This window comes from Bombina bombina, chromosome 5 (genome assembly GCF_027579735.1).
Source record: "Bombina bombina isolate aBomBom1 chromosome 5, aBomBom1.pri, whole genome shotgun sequence".
Lineage (NCBI taxonomy): Eukaryota > Metazoa > Chordata > Amphibia > Anura > Bombinatoridae > Bombina > Bombina bombina.
In genome coordinates this window covers 628,640,601-628,655,026 of record NC_069503.1, presented here as the reverse complement: position 1 = coordinate 628,655,026, position 14,426 = coordinate 628,640,601, and the positions used below count along the sequence as shown (strand labels likewise).

At 40.3% G+C, this 14,426-nt stretch overlaps 1 protein-coding gene and 1 pseudogene across 1 annotated transcript in view; both read right to left on the bottom strand.

The window, feature by feature from the left end:
• Nucleotides 1-14,426, bottom strand: part of NFX1 (nuclear transcription factor, X-box binding 1) — a 588,547-nt gene that overhangs the window by 355,783 nt on the left and 218,338 nt on the right. The window lies entirely within an intron of this gene.
• LOC128661950 (uncharacterized) lies at nt 11,822-11,940 on the bottom strand (annotated as a pseudogene).

The window sequence follows — 14,426 nt, the reverse complement described above, 5'->3', positions numbered from 1 at the left end:
CAGGATTTTAGCCACAGCGCCCTACGTGCCTGTATGGCGAATCCTGATTTCTTAGCCGTAAGTTTGGTTAAATGTACTACGGCCTCCGAAATGAATGAATTAGCTAGTTTAAGGACTCTAAGCCTGTCCGTAATGTCGTCTAGCGTAGATGAACTAAGGTTCTCTTCCAGAGACTCAATCCAAAATGCTGCCGCAGCCGTAATCGGCACGATACATGCAAGGGGTTGCAATATAAAACCTTGTTGAACAAACATTTTCTTAAGGTAACCCTCTAATTTTTTATCCATTGGATCTGAAAAAGCACAGCTATCCTCCACCGGGATAGTGGTACGCTTAGCTAAAGTAGAAACTGCTCCCTCCACCTTAGGGACCGTTTGCCATAAGTCCCGAGTGGTGGTGTCTATTGGAAACATCTTTCTAAATATTGGAGGGGGTGAGAACGGCACACCGGGTCTATCCCACTCCTTAGTAACAATTTCAGTTAGTCTCTTAGGTATAGGAAAAACGTCAGTACTCGCCGGTACCGCAAAGTATTTATCCAACCTACACAGTTTCTCTGGTATTGCAACGGTGTTACAATCATTGAGAGCTGCTAAGACCTCCCCTAGTAATACACGGAGGTTCTCCAATTTAAATTTAAAATTTGAAATATCTGAATCCAATCTGTTTGGATCAGAACCGTCACCTACAGAATGAAGCTCTCCGTCCTCATGCTCTGCAAGCTGTGACGCAGTATCAGACATGGCCCTAGTATTGTCAGCGCACTCTGTTCTCACCCCAGAGTGATCACGCTTGCCTCTTAGTTCTGGTAATTTAGACAAAACTTCAGTCATAACAGTAGCCATATCTTGTAATGTTATCTGTAATGGCCGCCCAGATGTACTAGGCGCCATAATATCACGCACCTCCCGGGCAGGAGATGCAGGTACTGCCGCGTGAGGCGAGTTAGTCGGCATAACTCTCCCCTCGCTGTTTGGTGAAATTTGTTCAAATTGTACAGATTGACTTTTATTTAAAGTAGCATCAATACAGTTAGTACATAAATTTCTATTGGGCTCCACCTTGGCATTGGAACAAATGACACAGATATCTTCCTCTGAGTCAGACATGTTTAACACACTAGCAATAAACTTGCAACTTGGTTATAATCTTTTTTAGCAAAAACGTACTGTGCCTCAAAGAGGTACTAAACGATTAAATGACAGTTGAAATAATGAACTGAAAAATAGTTATAGCATCAAACTTTAAACAACACAACTTTTAGCAAAGGTTTGTTCCCATTAGAAAAATAACAATAATTAAATTTGACATAAAAATTACAGAGCAACGTTTTTATTCACAGTCAATATAAAATTCTCACAGCTCTGCTGAGAGAATCTACCTCCCTCTAAAGAAGTTTGAAGACCCCTGAGATCTGTCAGAGATGAACCGGATCATGCAGGAAATATAAGAGTAACTGACTGGAATTTTTTGATGCGTAGCAAAGAGCGCCAAAAACGGCCCCTCCCCCTCACACACAGCAGTGAAGAGAAACGAAACTGTCATAATTAAAACCAAACAACTGCCAAGTGGAAAATAATGCCCAAATATTTATTCACTCAGTACCTCAGAAATGTAAACGATTCTACATTCCAGCAAAAACGTTTAACATGATAAATACTTATTAAAAGGATTAGTGACTTTTAACAGAGTAGTTCCGGTGAAATACCATCCCCAGAATACTGAAGTGTATACATACATGTCATTATAACGGTATGGCAGGATTTTCTCATCAATTCCATTCAGAAAATAAAAACTGCTACATACCTCAATGCAGATTCATCTGCCCGCTGTCCCCTGATCTGAAGCTTTTACCTCCCTCAGATGGCCGAGAACAGCAATATGATCTTAACTACTCCGGTTAAAATCATAGTAAAAAACTCTGGTAGATTCTTCCTCAAACTCTGCCAGAGAAGTAATAACACGCTCCGGTGCTATTGTAAAATAACAAACTTTTGATTGAAGTCATAAAAACTAAGTATAATCACCATAGTCCTCTCACACATCCTATCTAGTCGTTGGGTGCAAGAGAATGACTGGGACTGACGTAGAGGGGAGGAGCTATATGCAGCTCTGCTGGGTGAATCCTCTTGCATTTCCTGTTGGGGAGGAGTTATATCCCAGAAGTAATGATGACCCGTGGACTGATCACACATAACAGAAGAAATCCATTCTAACAAATGGGAATCAATACCCAAGCTGTGGAGTCCACAAAAGGGCGGGTTGAAACAGGCAAGGCAGTTATCTAGATGGTACTTGGTAGACACCACCATCTGAAGAACTTTCCTACCAATGAAGCCTTTGCCGAGGCAAAAACATCAAACTGATAGAATCTTGTGAGCATATGGAAAGAAAAGTAGCAGCTTTGCAGATGTGTTCTACCGAAGCTTTATTCTGAGAAACCCAGAACGTAGAAATCGAACGAGTGGAATAGGCATTAATACGAGTTGGAGGTAGATGACCAGCCTCCAAGTAGGCCATGCGGGTGATACCTCTCAACTAAGAGGGTAAGGAAATGTCAACAGCCTTCTGACCCTTACGCTTGCCAGAGAAGGTGACAAACTAGATGATAGTGATCTCTGTGAATTGGAATGTGAAGATAGGCATCCTTCAGATCCACTGCAGTCATGAATTGCCCCTGCAGAAGAGGAAGCATGGATCTGATAGTTTCCATCTTGAAAGAGGGCATCCACAAGAACTTGGGCAGAAAGTTCCCTTCTTCTTGAGAATGATTAATAGATTTGAGTAGAAACCCTTGACCAGCTGGTCTTGAGGGACAGGGATGATCACCCCCATTTCCTTAAGGTCTGAGATACAGAGATGCACCGAAGGAAAGCCATCCTCTTTTGTGTCCTTTGGATACACGGCACAAGAGAGTTCTGAATCTAGGCAGAGACCGAGAAGTTATTCAGTTACCCTGGGAAACGATTTCCTGAACACAGGGATCCTGAATCAATCTGGCCCATACATCCTTAATCAGGGCCTTACCTTCATGTAGACTTAGAGACAGGAGTGTATATGTTGGTTTGTTTGTTCTTATTCAAAACCAGGTTCGATTTCCAGGTACCCTTGGAAAAGTCCAGTTTGGGGAGGAAGAGTTCCTTTGTTATTTATTTTGGATAAAAGGATCGAAAACGACCCATAGTCCTACCCTTCTCTTTAGCCTTTTTATCCTGGGGGAGGAAAACTCCCTTACCCCCGGTGACAGCAGCAATGATAGAGTCCAGACCCAAACCTGAATAAAGTCTCAACCCTTAAAGTGCAAAGATTGCAATCTAGACTTTGAAACAAACCATCTCAGCCGATCAGGATTTCAACCATAAGGCTCTCCTTGCTAATACAGCAAGGCTAGTATTCTTAGCATTGATCCGTAAAATGTGAATAAATACATCAGAAATAAAGGAGTTAGCTGTTTTTAGAGCCTGTATCCGATCTTGAATCCCTTCAAGGGGGACTCAACCGAAATGGATTCTGATAAAGAATCACACCAAAAAGCCGTGGCAAGCGCAGCAATGCTCACTGCCGGTTAGAAAAGCAGTCTTCCTTGAACAAAGACCCTCCACAGATATCCTTTTAGCTTCCTATACTATAGGCTCCTTAAAGGAAGTGCTATCCTCAAGAGGAATGTTAGTGCCATTTTTTGCTTTAGCTAAAAGAACAGTCTACTTTAGGGACCGTATTCCATTGTTCCAGATAAGCCTCTGAAACAGGGAATAATTTCTTTAAGAAGGCGATGGTAAGAAAGGAACTCCAGGTTTGTCCCATTCTTTGAAGATGATGCCCGCTAATAAAGTAGGGACTGAAAAAACAGCCAGAGTTCTGGCTTTATCTCTGCCTACCTCCTTGACAAAGCACACTTGCTGAAAAGCATATCTAAATATGCTCAGTAGCTTCTGATTGGTTGCTGCACCTAGAGGCCTTGTGTGATTGGCTCACACATGTGCATTGCTATTTCTTCAACAAAGGATATCTAAAGAATTGAGCAAATTAGATAATAGAAGTAAATTGGAAAGTTGTTTAAAATTGCATGCCCTATCTGAATCATGAAAGTTTAATTTTGACTAGACTGTTCCTTTAATATAGGAGGAATGTAAATTCTTTTAAAAATAATCAAGAATGTATTCTACTATTTCAGGATTTTTCAATGGAAGCACAACAAAAGAAGAGAATTGCATCAATCTGTACTCAACAAATTAACCTGTAAACATATAATTGTACATAACTAGAATTGAACTAGAAAATGTAAATACAGGTGGCTGAACATGTGAGGCAACACTGAATCTAACTGTTTTTGAATTCATATATCTATGTGCATTTTATATGCAGTCATTTAAATGCAGTTATTTCTAAAGGGTTCACTTACTTTTTCTTGCCACTGTATGTGCAGCCATCAATCAGTAGCTAGCTCCAAGTAGTGCACTGGTGATCTTAAAGGGACACTGAACCCAATTTTTTTTCTTTCATGATTCAGATAGAGCATGCAATTTTAAGCAACTTTCTAATTTACTTCTATTATCAATTTTAATTCATTCTCTTGCTATCTTTATTTGAAAAAGAAGGCATCTCAGCTAAGGACCCAGCAAATGTTTGCTTCAGGACCATGGACAGCACTTGTTTGTTGGTGCTGACCAATCAGCAAGGACAACCCAGGTTGTTCACCAAAAATGGGCCGGCATCTAAACTTACATTCTTGCTTTTCAAATAAACATACCAAGAGAATGAAGAAAATTTGATAATAGGAGTAAATTAGAAAGTTGCTTAAAAATGCATGCTCTATGTGAATCACAAAAGAAAATGTTTGAGTACAGTGTCCCTTTAAGCATTCCTAGGTATGCTTTTCAACAAAGGATACCACGAGAATGAAGCAAATTAGATAATAGAAGTAAACTGGAAAGTTGTTTAAAAGTGCATGCTCTACTTGTATAATGTCACTTTAAATTAACTATAATTTCTTATAGTTAAATAAAAGTGCACAATGAATGGACACAAAATAAGAAATGTTTATTTTTTAGATTACCTTATATTAAAAATAAGCATAAATGAATAGATCAAGATAATCAACAGTTTTGCCAACTTTAAAGGTGATTGTTAGATTGACATGCGCACAAAGACTTAACTTATCTCTGCATTCCTGTAATTACCGATTTTCCAAAGATCACAAGCCAGGTGGCTCTGAGCAATAGAGCTTCAGACACATGCCTGATGGGTAGCTCGCAGGTGCTCTGTAATATTATGGGTCATGCTGATTATAACAGCAAGCAAACTGCTAATAGAGATGCATTGCGACTCTTGTGAAGTAAATAATTATCAGTTTTACTAATTGGAGATCAAACCACTTGTACAATGAGCCATAGCTTCCGTCAACTCAAAGGCAGCATTCAAGCAACCAGAGCAGAACTACCCGTAGTAAGATATTATTTACTTTTTATTATTCACTTGAATAGAGCACCTAAAAATCCAACTAAGACTAATTGTATTTTTTTGTCTTTCTTAAAACAAACTTGCCTAATTTTATTAGCAACTTAGGCTAAAAAAAGTATTAATTTAGTATGTTTTACACATTCAAATGATCTCCCTTCTATATGTGCCTTAGTGAAGTTGTCTATCACCAACAGTGAGGTTAGGCACTATTCACATGCATTTAAGGCTTACCCACACACACGATGGGGGACATTGCTGCCAACTGTCCTGTTTTTCCTGGGACAGTCCCAGTTTTTGCTTCCTGTTACTGCCTTTTTTAAGTCTATCCCTTATTCAATAGTCTGTATTTAGTTTAATAATATTGTGTGCAGTGCAGTTCCCCCATCACAGAGAACGCTGTGGCATTTGATTTTACTATTGCCAGAATGTGTTTTTCTGTAGTTTTACCCGTGGTCTTCAGTTACACTAAAGGCTAGCAGTGTGTTGACAGGTGTCAGGTAAAGGGGAAGCCATATAGAAGGATAGAAGACAAGAGTTGAGAAAGCAAGGCATTTCAATAGTATTGCACAATTTGGAACATGTTTAAATGCCCAATTTATATAATGAGGCTTTGCTTAGCAAGGGCTTAAGACTTCAAGTTCTTCATGTGCTGGGGCTGAAATTCAGAGATAATAATCCAGATTTACTGGGACATTTCTGAGTTTATTAATCTACTGCCCGCAATAACTGAAGGAAAAATCGTTACCTCATAAAATGGCACCTACATGTGAAACTTTCAATAGTGTTTTAGCAAAAGTAAAACATAAAACAAATCCACAACATATCCAAATATTGTTCTCTATTACAGCAGCCCCAACACAACAGTTAGCAGGTTAGAAATACTGAGGTAATATAAACATCTAATTTCAGGCTGTGTAACATCTATATAAACTAGTGTGCTTTGTGGTGTCCTGCTATACAGATACTGAAGGATTAATAATGTAATCCTTGGTTGAGTATTTTGGTACTTGCTGTAAAGTTATTCTTCCTATGCCAGTAATGTGCTTGAGAATAAGGGAGGTGATTATCTTGTTGATTTAACCTGCATTAAATGACTATTACTGTGCAAAAATAAAATGCTCTATTAGGTTAGAGCAATGTAATAGCACTATTGCTTGAAAGTAGCTGGAGTTGGCGTGGCTATGCAAACCATACATTAGCGTAGTTCTCATGAAAAGTGTACCTGGAATTTTTTTTCAAATGTTGGTACCAATGTTGCATGTTATTGCATGTAATTATGAGCAAAATCAAAACCATGTGGATGACAATTATGCATCTATACAGGGAGTGCAGAATTATTAGGCAAATGAGTATTTTGACCACATCATCCTCTTTATGCATGTTGTCTTACTCCAAGCTGTATAGGCTCGAAAGCCTACTACCAATTAAGCATATTAGGTGATGTGCATCTCTGTGATGAGAAGGGGTGTGGTCTAATGACATCAACACCCTATATCAGGTGTGCATAATTATTAGGCAACTTCCTTTACTTTGGCAAAATGGGTCAAAAGAAGGACTTGACAGGCTCAGAAAAGTCAAAAATAGTGAGATATCTTGCAGAGGGATGCAGCACTCTTAAAATTGCAAAGCTTCTGAAGCGTGATCATCGAACAATCAAGCGTTTCATTCAAAATAGTCAACAGGGTCGCAAGAAGCGTGTGGAAAAACCAAGGCGCAAAATAACTGCCCATGAACTGAGAAAAGTCAAGCGTGCAGCTGCCAAGATGCCACTTGCCACCAGTTTGGCCATATTTCAGAGCTGCAACATCATTGGAGTGCCCAAAAGCACAAGGTGTGCAATACTCAGAGACATGGCCAAGGTAAGAAAGGCTGAAAGACGACCACCACTGAACAAGACACACAAGCTGAAACGTCAAGACTGGGCCAAGAAATATCTCAAGACTGATTTTTCTAAGGTTTTATGGACTGATGAAATGAGAGTGAGTCTTGATGGGCCAGATGGATGGGCCCGTGGCTGGATTGGTAAAGGGCAGAGAGCTCCAGTCCGACTCAGACGCCAGCAAGGTGGAGGTGGAGTATTGGTTTGGGCTGGTATCATCAAAGATGAGCTTGTGGGGCCTTTTCGGGTTGAGGATGGAGTCAAGCTCAACTCCCAGTCCTACTGCCAGTTTCTGGAAGACACCTTCTTCAAGCAGTGGTACAGGAAGAAGTCTGCATCCTTCAAGAAAAACATGATTTTCATGCAGGACAATGCTCCATCACACGCGTCCAAGTACTCCACAGCGTGGCTGGCAAGAAAGGGTATAAAAGAAGAAAATCTAATGACATGGCCTCCTTGTTCACCTGATCTGAACCCCATTGAGAACCTGTGGTCCATCATCAAATGTGAGATTTACAAGGAGGGAAAACAGTACACCTCTCTGAACAGTGTCTGGGAGGCTGTGGTTGCTGCTGCACGCAATGTTGATGGTGAACAGATCAAAACACTGACAGAATCCATGGATGGCAGGCTTTTGAGTGTCCTTGCAAAGAAAGGTGGCTATATTGGTCACTGATTTGTTTTTGTTTTGTTTTTGAATGTCAGAAATGTATATTTGTGAATGTTGAGATGTTATATTGGTTTCACTGGTAAAAATAAATAATTGAAATGGGTATATATTTGTTTTTTGTTAAGTTGCCTAATAATTATGCACAGTAATAGTCACCTGCACACACAGATATCCCCCTAAAATAGCTATAACTAAAAACAAACTAAAAACTACTTCCAAAACTATTCAGCTTTGATATTAATGAGTTTTTTGGGTTCATTGAGAACATGGTTGTTGTTCAATAATAAAATTAATCCTCAAAAATACAACTTGCCTAATAATTCTGCACTCCCTGTATTGAGGTGACTGGAAGGGTCAGGTGTCATTACTGGAAGCACAGAAAGGGGTGGATCATTTAAATAGAGTAAAAGCTGCTTTAAAATAAAAAAGGTTAAAAGGTTTCAAAATGCATACAACACATAAAAGGCCATATTGCAGCCTCTGTTTATAAATTATGAATAAATCAGCAACCACTAACTTCCCAGCATTTTTTTTATCATAGGTATAACTGGCTGGTCAACATCATTGCCACAGTGGCCACATGATAATGACACACAATAAAAAAAAGCATCTAAACATGAAATTGTGTCCCATCAGGGAATTTTTAGGTAATCCATTGAAAAGAATCCAATACTATACATCCCCTGTACTTTTGATTACACACGCACATAGGTCAACTGTCCATTTTCCAAGCCAATACATTCCAAGCTCTCTCCACGTAATCTGCATATAAAAAATAATCTTCTATAAGTACAAATCTACTCTTCAAACACCATTTCTAGCACTAAAAACAAAATGTATGCTTACCTGATAAATGTATTTATTTCCGGGTATAGTGGGGGGTCCACGGCGTCCTCATATCACTCCTGGCCAGCAGGAGGAGGCAAAGAGCACCACAGTCAAGCTGTTAAGTATCACACCCCTTCCCACAAACCCCAGTCATTCGACCGAAGGTAAATGGAGAAAAAAGGAGTAACACAAGATGTAGAGGTGTGTGAGGTTTAGTCAAAAATATCCGGAAATAAATAAATTTATCAGGTAAGCATACATTTTGCTTTCTTTCCTAAGATATGGTGAGTCCACAGCGTCCTCAATTACTGTTGGGAACCAATACCCAAGCTAGAGGACACAGAGGACAAGGGAGGGACAAGACAGGTAGGCCTAAACAGAAGGCACCACTGCTTGAAGAACCTTTCTCCCAAAAGAAGCCTCAGCCGAGGCAAAAGTATTACATTTATAAAATTTTGAAAAAGCATGCAGAGAAGACAAAGTTGCAGCCTTGCAAATCTGTTCCATAGAAGCTTCATTTTTGAAAGTCCAGGATGAAGAGAGAGTCCTCGTGGAATGAGCTGTAATTATTTCAGGAGGCTGCTGTCCAGCAGTCTCATAACCCAAACGAAATATACTTCTCAAGTAGAGAGAAAGAGAAGTAGCAGCAGCTTTCTGACCTTTACTTTTCCCAAACAGGGCAGAAAACTGTCGAAAATCCTTAGACGCCTGTAGGAAGAATTTTCGAGCACGCACAACATCCAAGTCGTGCAACAAACGTTCCTTATGAGGAGGATTAGGACATAGAGAAGGAACAACAATTTCCTGATTAATATTTCTATCTGAAACAACTTTAGAAAGAAAAACAAACTTAGTACGAAGAACCGCTTTATCGGCATGAAAGATAAGGTAAGGCGAATCATACTGCAAAGTCGAGAGTTCTGAGACTCTCCGAGCAGAAAAGATAGCAATAAGAAATAAAAACCTTCTAAGATAGCTTAATATCAATGGAATGCATTGGCTCATACGGAGCCTGCTGCAAACATTTTAAGAACAAGGTTAAAGCTCCAAGGAGGAGCAATGGACTTAAACACAGAGCTGATTCTGACCAAGGCCTGACAAAAAAATTGCACATCTGGCACATCTGCCAGACGCTTATGTTCAAAGTACTGACCGACAAACCCTTCTCCAGACCTTCCTGGAGAAAAGGGAAAAGTCCTAGTAATCCTGACCCTAATCCAAGAGAAGCCCTTGGATTCACACCAATAAAGATATTTACGCTATATCTTATGATAAATATTTCTAGTAACAGGCTTGCGAGCCTGAATCATAGTCTCAATGACCGACTTAGAAAAACAATGCTTAAACAGAACTAAGCGTTCAATCTACAAGCAGTCAGCTTCAGACGATATTTGGATAAAGGAAGAGACCCTGAAGTAGAAGGTCCTTCCTTAGAGGCAGTCTCCAAGGTGGGAGAGACGACATTTCCCCTAGGTCTACATACCAGATCCTGCAAGGTCACACAGGGGCCGTTAGAATCACAGACACTCTCTCCTGTTAGATACGAGCAATGCCTCGTGGAAGGAGAGCAAACAGAGGAAACAGGTATGCTAGCCTGAAATCCCAAGGGACCACCAGAGCTATCTGCCAGAGCAGCCTGTGGATCTATTGACTTTAAACCGTACCTTGAAAGCTTGGCATTCTGCCGAGACGCCATCAGATTCAACTCCTGCACCTCCCATTTAAGGATTAAGAGGAGAACACCTCCAGATGGAGTTCCCACTCCCTGGAAAGAAAAGTCTGCCTGCTCAGGAATTCCGCTTCCCAGTTGTCCACTCCTAGAATGTGGATGGCAGATAGACAGTAAATGTGAGCTTCTGCCCACTGAACAAGCCGAGCCACCTCCTTCATGGCTAAGGAACTCCAAGTCCCTCCCTGGTGGTTGATGTAAGCCACTGAGGTGATATTGTCTGACTGGAACCAGATAAACTGGGCTAAGGACAAATGATGTCTATCCATCAGAACCTTGAAAATTGCTCTCAACTCAGAAGTTTATGAAGAGAGCAGACTCATCTAGAGTCCATAGTCCTTGCGCCTTAAGAGTCCCAGACTGCTCCTAGATCTATCTCTGAGACGGATCTGAGAGGACCCCAATTCATTGGCAGAGCATGTATAACAGTAGAGCCCTCAATGGAGACGAGAAGAGAGAAAAACTTTAATAAATAAGACAACCAATATGGTCCCTAAAAGACTGCTCCTGTAGTTGGAACAAAGGAACTCTCCAGATTCCCCTTCCACCTGAGGGAACGTAAAAAACAACAAGATCTCAGAATGCTTGTTGAAAAGATGACGCCTGAATCAAAAAGTCGTCCAAGAAGGGCATCACAACCACAAACTGAAAATGTTTGTCTAGAAAGAGGAACTCAGGAACTTATGATAATCCCTATGAATAGGAACATGAAAGTAAGCATCTTTCAGGTCTATGGTCGTCATGTAGATTTCCATTTTGAAGGATGCTAGCCTGAGAAGAATTGTTGAGACACTTCAGGTCTAAAATAGGTTGAAAAGTTCCTTTTTTTCTTTGGGAACCACAAAAGGATTTAAACTGAATCTTAGGTCATAGGAACTACAATTATCACTCCCAGGGAGGAAATAACCCGAATACATAACAGGAAAGTCTCTCTTTATCTGGACTGCCGATAATCTTAAAAAGAAAAACAAACCACCGGGAGGAAAAATTAAGAATTCTATAGGAAACACTGAGATACTATGTCCACATCTCCTAATCTGCGACATCTAGTATTCAGGTTTGATAAAACAGATAAAGTCGGTCCCTAATAGCCACATGTCATGCCCCCATGGGGTCTTGAACTCTGGTCTCTCATGTTGCATCCCTGTGACTTTACACTGAGTCACCAGAGAGATTTCCTGATCAGAGACCAACCCTACATGCTGAGTTAGACTCAGCTGTGGACCTTTTCGATTGTTTTTCCTAGATCCAAGTAAGCCTACCGCACCTGGTGTTCCCAGGCGCTCTCCCATCCAGGTACTGACCAGGCCTGGCCCTGCTTAACTACCGAGATCAGACGGGATCGGGTGCATTCAATGCAGAGTGGTGGTAGACAAGCTAGGGTGTCCAAGAAGACTTGGACTGTTCCTGCTTGGAATAGGAAGATTTTCCTATAGGTCTGTCTTACTTATCTTGTGATAGAAAAAAACTTTTACCACCCAAGATATCAGAAGTTATATCTGCAAGACCAGGTCCAAACAAGGCCTTACCCTTGTAGGGAGCACCATAAGCTTGGGCTTAGAGGAACATCCACTGACCTAGATTCTCAGAAATAAAAAAATGGCTACCTTGAGAGCCTTAATTCTGTCTTGGAACTCCTCCAAAGGAATAGAATCAGACAAGACATTGTACCAATGAGATGCCTCACTTGACACAGGGGCAATACAAATTGCAGGTTGTCATTGATCTACAAATAAAACACCAGCTTTGTTCTTAAAAGAGCATCTATCCTCCAAAGGGGTAGTAGAACTCTTAGCCAGTGTAGAAGGCCCCTTTCTACTCTAGGCACTGTGCACTTTGAGTCTTTAATGGAGTCAGTGACAGGAAAAAGGTATCCCTGGTTTCTCCCATTCCTGTACAAAATTCCCTGTTGCACGTTCAGTAGCAGAAAACACTTCCACAGAGGAAGGGAGATTGAAGTAACTATTTAGTTAAATAAATTAACTAAGACAGACGTATCAAAGTCGCCCAGGAAAGCCAAACCTCCTTTAACAATACACGAAGGTTATCAGGCTTAAATCTGAAGAATACAACTTCAGCATCAGATGAAAGAATTATACTGTCCGAATCTGAGAGCTCAGAGCTACTGACACATCCTCCTCATCAGGCTTATGAGGAAGGGAAACCTGAGCAGCCATAGATAGGACAGACACCTGCTATCCGAGACTTTTAAATTCCTCTTGCATTTTCCCTTAACATAGGAAAGTAAACAGAAAATCTGCAGATACCGCAGAAGATACCTGTGCATCCAAATCCGTATGCAATTAAACTCCTCCAGGGGACTGAGAGGAAACGCATGGCACTATATGTGTGGCCATTAAGGCTTGGGACGATAGAGGAGAAGCTGTGGCCATGCCTAAACAGCATCATCTTGAGGCTTGCAAACATATTTCTATAAATTTAAAGTTCCTTCCAAAAGGAACAAATATCATGAGTAAAATGTCTGCTGTCACTTTAAGAGAAATAAAACTTTAGGATCATGTACGCAAATAATAATAATTATGAACTGGCCTGTACCCATCTGCACTCCTGTATTAGCAACATAAAAGATACCTCCTTTAATTATAAAAAGGACTTGCAGACAGAAGCCTCATTTTGAGACGATACAAAAGGAGTATGCACTGAAATGTAAACAGTAGTTGCGGCTTTATTTTTCACAAGCGCCTGCTTCCATAACACAAAACTAATAGCAGGCTGTTATTTCAAACAGAGATCACCCCTGACACTGCAAACAAAACTGCCGCTCCTTCTCAGTCCGAGGAGGAGCGAGGGTTACCGAGACAAACTCAGAATGAGGAGAAAATGGCGCCGCTCCTCAGAGGGGAAAGCGGAGCCATAACGTCTTCAAAGAAAGTCTCTCCCTCCAGCGCTCAAATGAAACTTAACAAAAATAAAATTTGCAAATCCAGGCTGGTATCTATACCATAAAGCCTCTAGCAGTCCCACATAAAAAGATTCACAAGACAGTACCGCTCCATATATTACTTAGAGTGGTAGGTCTCGAGTCGGGTAAAAAGAAACAACGCAGTCGTTCATAAGTTGCTTCCCGATCTCTCAGAAACAGTCTCAGAGCAGTCGAAGAGATGCATATCTAATAAGGGACTATCTTTTCAAAGGGATTAAAATAAGGATATAACCTACAGCCCCACACAGTACAAACACCTTATTCTCAAGGATCAATAATACTGCAACTTATTGGCCTCACAAAAAAAAAAGGTTAATCCTATAATAAGACTCCATTTAAAAAGGTAACCAGCTATCTCTCACACACACATTATATATATATATATATATATATATATATATATATATATATATATATATATATATATATATATATATATATAAATAATGCCTGCACCCTGCCCTTAAGATATCCTTGCTAAGGATATACTGTGTCCCAATGAATATTACAAGACAAATTCTCAAAGTGCCAGTTTCTGCTTGAAGAACCTTTCTCCCAAAAGAAGCCTTAGCAGAAGCCAAATAATCAATTTTATAAAATGTAGAAAAAGTATGCAGAGGACCAAACTGCAGCTTTGCAAATTTGTTCAACAGATCTTCATGTTTGAAAGCCAAAGAAGAAGAAAAAGCCCTCGTGAAATAAGTTGTGGTTCTCTCAGGAGGCTGATGTCCAGCAGTTTCATAGGCCAAACGAATAATACTCTTCAGACAGAACGAAAGAAAAGTAGCCATAGCTTTCTGACCCTAGCGATTCCCAGTGATTAATATTCCTATCTGAAACAACTTTTAGAAAGGAAACTCAACTTAGTACGCAGAACTACCATATCAGAATGAAAGATAAGGGGAATCATACTGCA